The sequence below is a fragment of the Anomaloglossus baeobatrachus genome, chromosome 2 (assembly GCF_048569485.1).
Source record: "Anomaloglossus baeobatrachus isolate aAnoBae1 chromosome 2, aAnoBae1.hap1, whole genome shotgun sequence".
Lineage (NCBI taxonomy): Eukaryota > Metazoa > Chordata > Amphibia > Anura > Aromobatidae > Anomaloglossus > Anomaloglossus baeobatrachus.
In genome coordinates, this window is record NC_134354.1 from 281,834,267 (window position 1) to 281,843,530 (window position 9,264).

Here is a 9,264-nt window from a genome sequence, read left to right on the forward strand (position 1 = left end):
ACTAAAGAGGTAGATCTGAGTGTCATCGGCATATAGGTGGTACTGGAAGCCATGGGACTTTGAGTTGTCCCAGGCCAAATGTATAGATAGAAAAAAGTAAAAAGTCCCAGGACAGAGCCTTGAGGGATGCCAACAGAGAGAGGCTGGGATGAAGAGGTTGTGTGGGAGTGGGAGACACTAAAAGTGTGGTTGGAAAGGTATGAAGAGATTCAAGAGAGGGCAAGATCTCTGACACCAAGGGAAGAGAGGATCTGTAATAGGAGGGAGTTGTCAACAGTATCAAAGGCTGAGGACAAGTCTAGAAGTAGGAGTATGGAGAAGTGCTTGTTAGCTTTGGCAGTAAGCAAGTCATTTGTGATTTTAGTCAGGGCAGTTTCGGTCGAATGATGTGGACGGAAGCCGAACTGTAGGTTGTCAAAGAGCGAGTTAGATGAGAGGTGGGAGGAAAGTTCAGCATGGACATGCTGTTCCAGGAGTTTTGAGGTGAATGGGAGTAGTGATATGGGGCGGTAGCTGGTAGTAGAGGTTGGGTCGAGGTAATGTTTCTTTAGGATAAGTGTGACTGTTGCATGTTTAAAGGCAGAGGGGAAGGTACCAGTCATTAAAGATAGGTTGAAAAAATGGGTTAAGGCTGGAATAAGGATAGTGGTGAGGTTAGGGAGGAGGTGGGATGGGATGGGGTCACGTGCACAGGTAGTGAGGTGCGATTTTGAGAGAAGATGTGCAAGCTCTCCTTCGGTGATGGTGGGGAGGAAGTTTATGGGGGAGGGGCAGTGGTCAGTTATATGAAGGAGTTGTGGTGACTGAGCAGAGAAGACTTGCCATATTTGGTGGATTTTTTTCTTTGAAATAAGTGGCAAAGTCTTCTGCAGAAATTAGGGTAGTTGGAGGGGGCAATGGTGGGCGAAGGAGGGAGTTGAAAGTATTGAATAACTGTTTGGGGTTGTATGTTAAAGAGGATATGAGGTTTCAGAAGTATTCTTGTTTAGCAGCGGTGAGGGCTGAATGAAATGTGTGAATTGCATTTTTGAATGTGGTAAAGTCTTCCTGGGAGTGCGTTTTCTTCCAGCACCGCTCTGCAGCCCTAGACACTTGCCGAAATTTTTTTAGTGAGGCTGTTGTGCCAGGGCTGTCTATTGATTCGTCTCACTCTGCCATGCACAAGGGGAGCGACTGAATCAATAGCTTATGTGAGAGTGGTGTTGTAGAAAATGGTGGTGCTGTTTGTGTCGTGGAGGGACGATATGGAGGACAGAGGAAGGATAGAGTCAGAGGGCGTGTACATGTTGAGGTGTGCAAGGTTTCTGCGGGGGTGTGCTAGGTGCTGGACAGGGGGGGCAGGTGAGGAGGACAGGGCTGAAAAGGTCAGTAGATAGTGGTCAGATAGGGGGAGGGGGGACGTTGTGAGGTCAGAAAGGGAACAGAGATGGGTGAAGATAAGGTCTAGTGTGTGTCCATCTTTATGGGTGGCAGAGGTGGACCAGTGAGTTAGACCAAAAGACAAAGCAAGCGACAGGAGTTTGGAGGCTGCCGACTGGCGGTTGTCAGTGGGGACGTTGAAGTCACCCATGATGATAGTGGGAATGTCAGCAGAGAGAAAGTGTAGAAGCCATGCAGAGAACTGGTCGAGGAAGGCAGTGGTAGGGCCCGGGGGTCTGTATATGATGGCCACTTGGAGGTTAGAGGGAGAATAGATTCGGACAGAGTGCACTTCAATGGAAGGCAGGACAAGGGAGGGTAGAGGTGGGATTGGGTTAAAGCTGCAGTTGTTAGAAAGGAGACCCACTCCTCCACCCGGTCTATTGCCAGCGCGAGGAGTGTGGGTGAAATGAAGGCCCCCGTAGCACAACGCAGTAAGGGAGGCAGTGTTTTGGAGGGTGTCAGCCATGTTTTGGTGAGGTCCAGAAAGGATAGATTGCTAGAAGTAAAGAGATCATGAATGACGTGCAGTTTATTGCAGACAGAACGGGCATTCCAGAGCGCTCCAGAGAGAGGGAGCGTACCGCCCCGCGCTCGGCTGCAGCCGAGCCGCTCGGATCCGGGCTCATTGGTGGGTGGCTCGAGCACCTCCGGACCCGGGGTCACTTCGCTCTGAAAGGATGCTGGCGCTACGTAGGGGGGTGGTAGGTAGGTGTATGGCCAGAGCCGTGTTTGAGTTCGTGACGCCACCCACGGGCTGTGGTGAATGTGGACACCACCGCTGCTGTTTACTAGGCACCCTGGGGGGAGATGTTGCGCAGCAAAGGTGTTAACCCCTCCGTGGGCAGGGGTGATGGCCCCGGGACCCGATTAGGATCATATGTCGGTGCTTGGCGGTGCGCGGCCCGAGGGCACAGTTGTACTCACTATGATTGATGCACAAGAGTCTCTGGTAAACCAAGATGATGGTGGTCAGTGCCCGCAGCTGGCTGCGTCTGGTCCCCCTACTCAGGTTAATGGTCTCCGCCTTTCTCCTGCACCTTGTACTGTGGCTATGGGCTTCCTGTGCTTCAGCAATGGGAGCCCGCTCCCCGGCGTTGTGTATGTTGGGAGAGCCCGTTTGCCTGCAGACGCTGGCCCGTGGGATCTCTCTGCCTATGCGGTGGCTTTCTATCCCCCTCGGTGGGCTGTTGTCTTCAGTCGGGACTTGGGTGGGAAAGGACCTATAGTCCAGAACTCCATCAGTAAATTAACTCAGTCCAGTAGCTTCTGGACCTCGTTTCAGGGTCTGAGTACCCCCCTCTGTGCTCCGGTTTCCAGTCAGTTCCCTGGTTCGGTACCGGCGGGCCACTACTCTGTCCCAGTCCCTTATGGTTCCACCAAGCTGTCTTCCCGCCTCCTGCAGGCTGAGGCCACCATATGCCTCCTAGCCGAGGTACCAGGGCTATGACCCTGGCACCTGTCAGTTCCCACTGCAGACCTGTCACCACATGCCTGCTGCACTCTCCTTCATTCCTCAACATTTGACTCCACTCCACCGAACTAACTCTACACTGTGTTTTCCTGCCTCAGGACTTGTGAACTCCTCGGTGGGCGTGTCCAACCGCCTGGGCACGCCCCCTGGTGTGAACATCCAACCCTGAGGGAGGTGACTAGGGTTTTAAGGGTGGCAGATGACACCTTTTTAGGGGACGGGTGTTATGCAAGGGCTTACCTGTGACTACCTGGCTAGTCCAGGGCGTCACAGGAGCGGTGGAGTAGGTGAGAGGGGAATGGATTTTAAATTGGAGAGGTTGCGGTAGTTACTAGTATGTGGGGAGTGATAAGTGGGTGATAAAGAGGGGTGTACTATCTGTGGGGGGCCAGGATTGGGGGATATGTCACCAGCAGTGAGAAGAAGTAGAGAAAGGGAGAGCAGGTGGGAGAAGGAGAGTGGACAGCATGGTCTGCGTATTATTAGGAGAGATCTGAGATTTAGGAGCAGGTCAGAAGATTAGGACAGGTGAGAAGGCAGGAGGGAAGGGGAGATGAATATGTGTTTGGAGAGCGCTGGGGTTTGGGGATAGCGAAGGAGAGTAAGGAGGGGAGGGGCAAGGACTGTGAGGGCATAGGTGAACATGGTTGGAGTAAGGAGTTAAATATTGTAAAAACAAACTAGTTGTGACAGTGGCAAACAGAGTTGGAAAGAGTTAAATTTACCTTCTGGTCATTTCTGGGACATTTCGGACGTCCCACTTAATAAATTCCACTTATGAAATCACAGCAGACCATGGTCATAGCAGACCTGCACCATCAAATTGATACATCTCTAAAGGCCTAGAGAATGACTCAGGTGTGAGCAGAAGGGAGGGGTTGTACTAAGACAGAGCACAGAATCACACCAGGGGTTAATTAGCAGAAAGAAACTAATAGAAGCATTTGGACAACTTCAAAGCAAGATGGCTATACACTTAAGATAGAGGAGATAGAGACAGGTGTGAACAATGATCAAAGAGTTAGAAAGAAAAAATATCAAATTCAAACAGAAGGCAGTTGTTGAAGCAATTTGACATACCAGTAGAAATATAGATACAGAACAGAATAGATTTCAATGGAGAGGGCAGTTGTTGAAGCAATATGACATACCAGTAGAAATATAGATACAGGACTGTAAAAACATTAAAATTAATACATCTAGTTATCAAACATTTTATAATAGGACATATTATATATGTCCACAGTTCTGTCTATATTGGAGGGCATAGCTTATTGATAACAGTTCTTATAAGGAATAAATATTAAGGTATCTGTATTGAATATAAATAAATGCTGACATAGTATGGTGTATATATATATATATATATATATATATATATATACCATACTGAGCAGAGGATTACATCATGTGTAACTGTGTTCAGCGAATTACCCTATATGGTTTCGACAGCTGCCATATATAAACACGGTGGGAGGGGGTCGCTCGCTCTCTCTCACATGTCAGGCTACTGAGAGCCTGTTCCTTTGATCCAGCCCATTCACCCAAGATTATTATTATTATTATTATTATTATTTATTTATAGAGCACCATTGATTCCATGGTGCTGTACATGAGAAGGGGGTTACATACAAAATACATATACAAGTTACAGTAGACAGACTAGTACAGAGGGAAGAGGGCCCTGCCCTTGCGGGCTTACATTCTATAGGATTATGGGGAGGAGACAGTAGGTGGGGTGTAGGTGGGGCGGCAGCTCCGCACGGTGGTGGGGCGGCAGCTCCGCACGGTGGTGGGGCGGCAGCTCCGCACGGTGGTGGGGCGGCAGCTCCGCACGGTGGTGGGGCGGCAGCTCCGCACGGTGGTGGGGCGGCAGCGGCACAAGATGAAGCAATACATGCCTGTCAGGTCTCCAGCATGACTCTATTCAGGAACCAAGGAAAGATGGATGAAGATTTCTATTGAGTAGTATGGACTAATTATTAACTCTTAACGTAAGCTAACAAAGAATACTATTTTTCCTTTCTGTAACTGAACTTTGGCAACTAATTTATTAGATACATTTATTTTTACATTTTTTGAAATTCTTTCTTTCATGCGCTTATCACGTATTTGAAGAAAAAATATATTTAAGGGTATATTTTTAACATTTGGCGGGCCAGCTATTCGTGTTTTTTTTAATTTTTGTACTTATTCCTTCACTTTGCACAACGGGGACAGCAGTAATAAATATCTCTTGCAAAGTGTCAGGGTATTGACAATTTATAAATTACGCGGGACCTAAGAAAAATACGGATAAGTCAAGTCGCATGAATGTTTTTTTAAATGAACTGTAAAGAGTTTGCAAACAACAGAAGATTATCCTTTGACGTGTCTTTGGAGGAGAAAAAATAAGTCAGTCCATAAGACTTACTACAAGTGCTGATTATAAGTCAAGGTAAGACAATGAATTTAAATTCTTTTTCTGAACAAAGTAAGCATTTAGAGAAGTCTAGTTTAGCGAATTTATAGTTAGACTTGTATGCTGAGTGTGAAATGGCAAATTCACGAATAAATTCTAAGGTATTTTTTTAACAAAGAGAAATAGAAGCTTAGAAATTTATTGCATCTAGTTCAGGGATTCCATAAGTCAGTGTTAGAGAAATTCAAAGACTGCTTACAACCTGAAATGTCAGAAAGTGATACTGTGAATTCTGACTGTAATGTTGCTAATGAAGATGGCCGCAGACATGTGCTGTCTATTGAAGGTGATTTTCAGGACACCGGAAAAGAAGCAGGAAATTACATAGAGAAGACAGAAGAGGGAGGAGTCAGAGAAGGAAATGACATAGAGAAGCTAGAAGGGGGAGGAGCCAGAGAAGGACATGTGCAGAGAGGAGAAAATGGCAACGATCAGTTTCTAAAAATAGAACAGGCAAAGTTAGAACTTAAACTTAGGAAGAATCTTTTGGACTTATGCAAATTAATTCAGTATATGATCCCAACATACATGTATGCAGAAATTCAGAAATATTTGAAAGTTAAATTTAACAGATAGTGAGAAGACTCAGATATTCCATATGTGGATACCCCAACAATTTTTCAGACAGCTGGCTTTAAAAAAATCTTCTGACAATGATACATTTAATTGTCCAAATGATGATGACATCACAAGGCTGAGAAATCTTATTTTTTGTGAAAGGAATGAATCTAATCCAAATTATGAGATTTTGAAGGAATTACAAATTGAACAGAATGAGGGTACATTCTCTTTTATGTCCGTTTTTGAACGTTTATATAGGGCGGTCATTCCAAATGTCAGACCGAATGCAATGGTACATTTGTTCGTCAAGAAATTTAATAAAATTCTTGATACTAAAACCTGTGCCATCGCTTTAAAGAAACGGAATCTATTTGAAAGTACCCAATTTATTGATTTTGTTAGAAATCACCAAACTCAATTAAAACAGAAATTAATTAATTCTGTGAAACCAAAAAAGGAGAAATTCTGTGAAAGATCAAGTGTCTCCCAGATCCAAATAGTCCTGTGACAAAATGTATGAAATTCGTAGGAAATTGCATGTAAATTACAAATCATACAATCCATCACAATTATTATGTTCACATTAAAAACCTTTGCTTCCCTTGTCTCCAGTGAAGGGATTGGTCACAGGATCAGATACTGATGACCTCAGACAAATGATGTGTAAAAGCTTTGAAAGACAGAGACAGCTGGGTGGTCCTTCAGAGAGAGACATTCTTTCTCATTTAAGGTAAAAAATTGAGTTACAGAATATTTTCAGAGATTCCAACAGGTTGAAAATGACCATAACAGATTGAATCCTTGAAGAAAAATTGAGGGTTGGTTTTCAGCTGGATAAAGGGGATTTCTGGATAAATTAATTTTGTTATTTGATATTCATTATTATTCATATACAGTGTATCCATGTAATACATACCTTCTATATATTTATCTATATAGTATATTTAAAAGTAGTGATAGTAAAATCAAGGTTATTTTCATTTAGTTAAATTATAGTTAGATTTTATAAATTAATAATTTGATCTCTGTATATAAATAATAATATTTAAAATTTAATAATAAGAAAAAGAAAAAGTATAGCTTATTTTAAGTTTTCATTTTTTATTATAAATATGATAATTTTATTCTTTTATTTCCCTCAGAATTTCTCAGGAAAGCAAATTGATTAAGTATTAAATTTTTGTATTTATAAATTTGTTCTTATCCTCAAACAGGTAAAATATATCTTATATTGTGTAAGGCTAATCGCTAAAGCATGCTTAATAATAATAATAATAATAGTAATAATTATTATTATTATTATTTTCTCAGGTAGCAATCATCAGGAGGAAGATCAGTTGTTTTTAACATCTTTCTTTTAGGAATATGAATACATATCTTCCTTAGTGCTATTTTGGGAATGTAACTAATAAGGGTAATCTGAGTTTTTGGAGTGGAATGCTTACACTTGCTCGCCTTGTGGGAATGTTTTTGTCTTTAATCAAAAGCATGTGATTTTGAATTACTGAGCTAATAATAAATGAATGTATTGTCCTATGGCCAAACATACAGTATGTGACTATCAAAGTATATGGGATAAATAAAATGTAATTATTCGTATATTTCAAGAAGTACTTCAAATCAATTATCATATCTTTGAAATGCGCATAGAAAAATTGAAAATCAAAAAGGGATATGTGGTTGTCAATGTTTGTCTATATGTGGATAGTTTTGTATATACAGTGAGGCAGTCTAATTGACTGAACAGCTGTTGACTGAAATTCTATCTCGAGAGGTCTTTTGAAGCTTCCAAAGGAAAAAAAAGGAAACATTATTTTTTTTAACTTCAAGGTTATTATATATATATATATATATATATATATATATATATATATATATACTAGAAGGTGGCCCGATTCTACGCATCGGGTATTCTAGAATTTACGTATTGTGTAGTTCATGTATGATTTTTGTTATATATATATATATATATATATATATAGAGATGTTGTTGTGTGTAGTTACCAAGTGTTTGTGTAGGCGCTGTACATGTTCTGGGTGTTGTCTGGGTGTGGCGGGGGGTGAGAGCGGTGTTGTATGTGTGTTGCGTGTGTTGCGTTGTTTGTGGAGCGCTGTGTGTCTGTAGCGTTGTGTGTGTGTGTTGCGCGGTTTGTGTGTGTGTGGTGTGTTTTGGGGGAGGTATGTTTTGTGCAATGTGTGTGTTGTGCGGTATGTGCGTATATTTGTGTGTGCCGCGGTGTTTGTGTGTTGGGTGTTGTGTGTGTGCAGCGTTGTCTGTATGTGTGGGTGTCTGTGTAGGGCAGTTGTTTGTGGTTCCCAGTGTGTGTGTGTGTGTGTGGTGTGTTGTGCAGTGCGCGCGTGTGTGTGTGTGTGTGTGTGTGTGTGTGCATCAGCCTCTCTTCTCTCAGCCTACCTCTCCCAGCCTCCCTCCTCCCAGCCTCCCTCAGCGTCAGCCTCCCTCTCCCAGCCTCCCCAAGCATCAGCCTCCACCAGCATCAGCCTCTCTCCTTCCAGCCTCCCCCAGCATCAGCCTCCGCCAGCATCAGCCTCTCTCCTTCCAGCCTCCTCCAGCATCAGCCTCCCTCTCCCAGCCTTCCCCAGGATCAGCCTCTCTCCTCCCAGCCTCCGTCCTCCCAGCCTTCCCCAGCATCAGCTTTCCCCTCCCAGCCTCCCTCAGCATCAGCCTTCCCCAGCATCAGCCTCTCTCCTCCCAGCCTCAGCCTCTCTCCTTCCAGCCTCCCCCAGCATCAGCCTCTCTCCTTCCAGCTTCCCTCAGCATCAGCCTCCCCTTCCCAGCCTTCCCCAGGATCAGCCTCTCTCCTCCCAGCCTCCTTCCTCCCAGCCTCCCCCTCCCAGCCTCCCTCAGCATCAGCCTTCCGCTCCCAGTCTCCCCCAGCATCAGCCTCCCCATGCATCAGCCTCTCTCCTTCCAGCCTCCCCCAGCATCAGCCTCCCCTTCCCAGCCTTCCCCAGGTTCAGCCTCTCTCCTCCCAGCCTCCTTCCTCCCAGCCTCCCCCTCCCAGCCTCCCTCAGCATCAGCCTTCCGCTCCCAGTCTCCCCCAGCATCAGCCTCCCCAAGCATCAGCCTCCACCAGCATCAGCCTCTCTCCTTCCAGCCTCCCCCAGCATCAGCCTCTCTCCTTCCAGCCTCCCTCAGCATCAGCCTCCCGTTCCCAGCCTTCCCCAGGATCATCCTCTCTCCTCCCAGCCTCCTTCCTCCCAGCCTCCCTCAGCATCAGCCTTCCCCTCCCAGTCTCCCCCAGCATCAGCCTCCCCAAGCATCAGCCTCCACCAGCATTAGCCTCCACCAGCATTAGCCTCTCTCCTTCCAGCCTCCCCCAGCATCAGC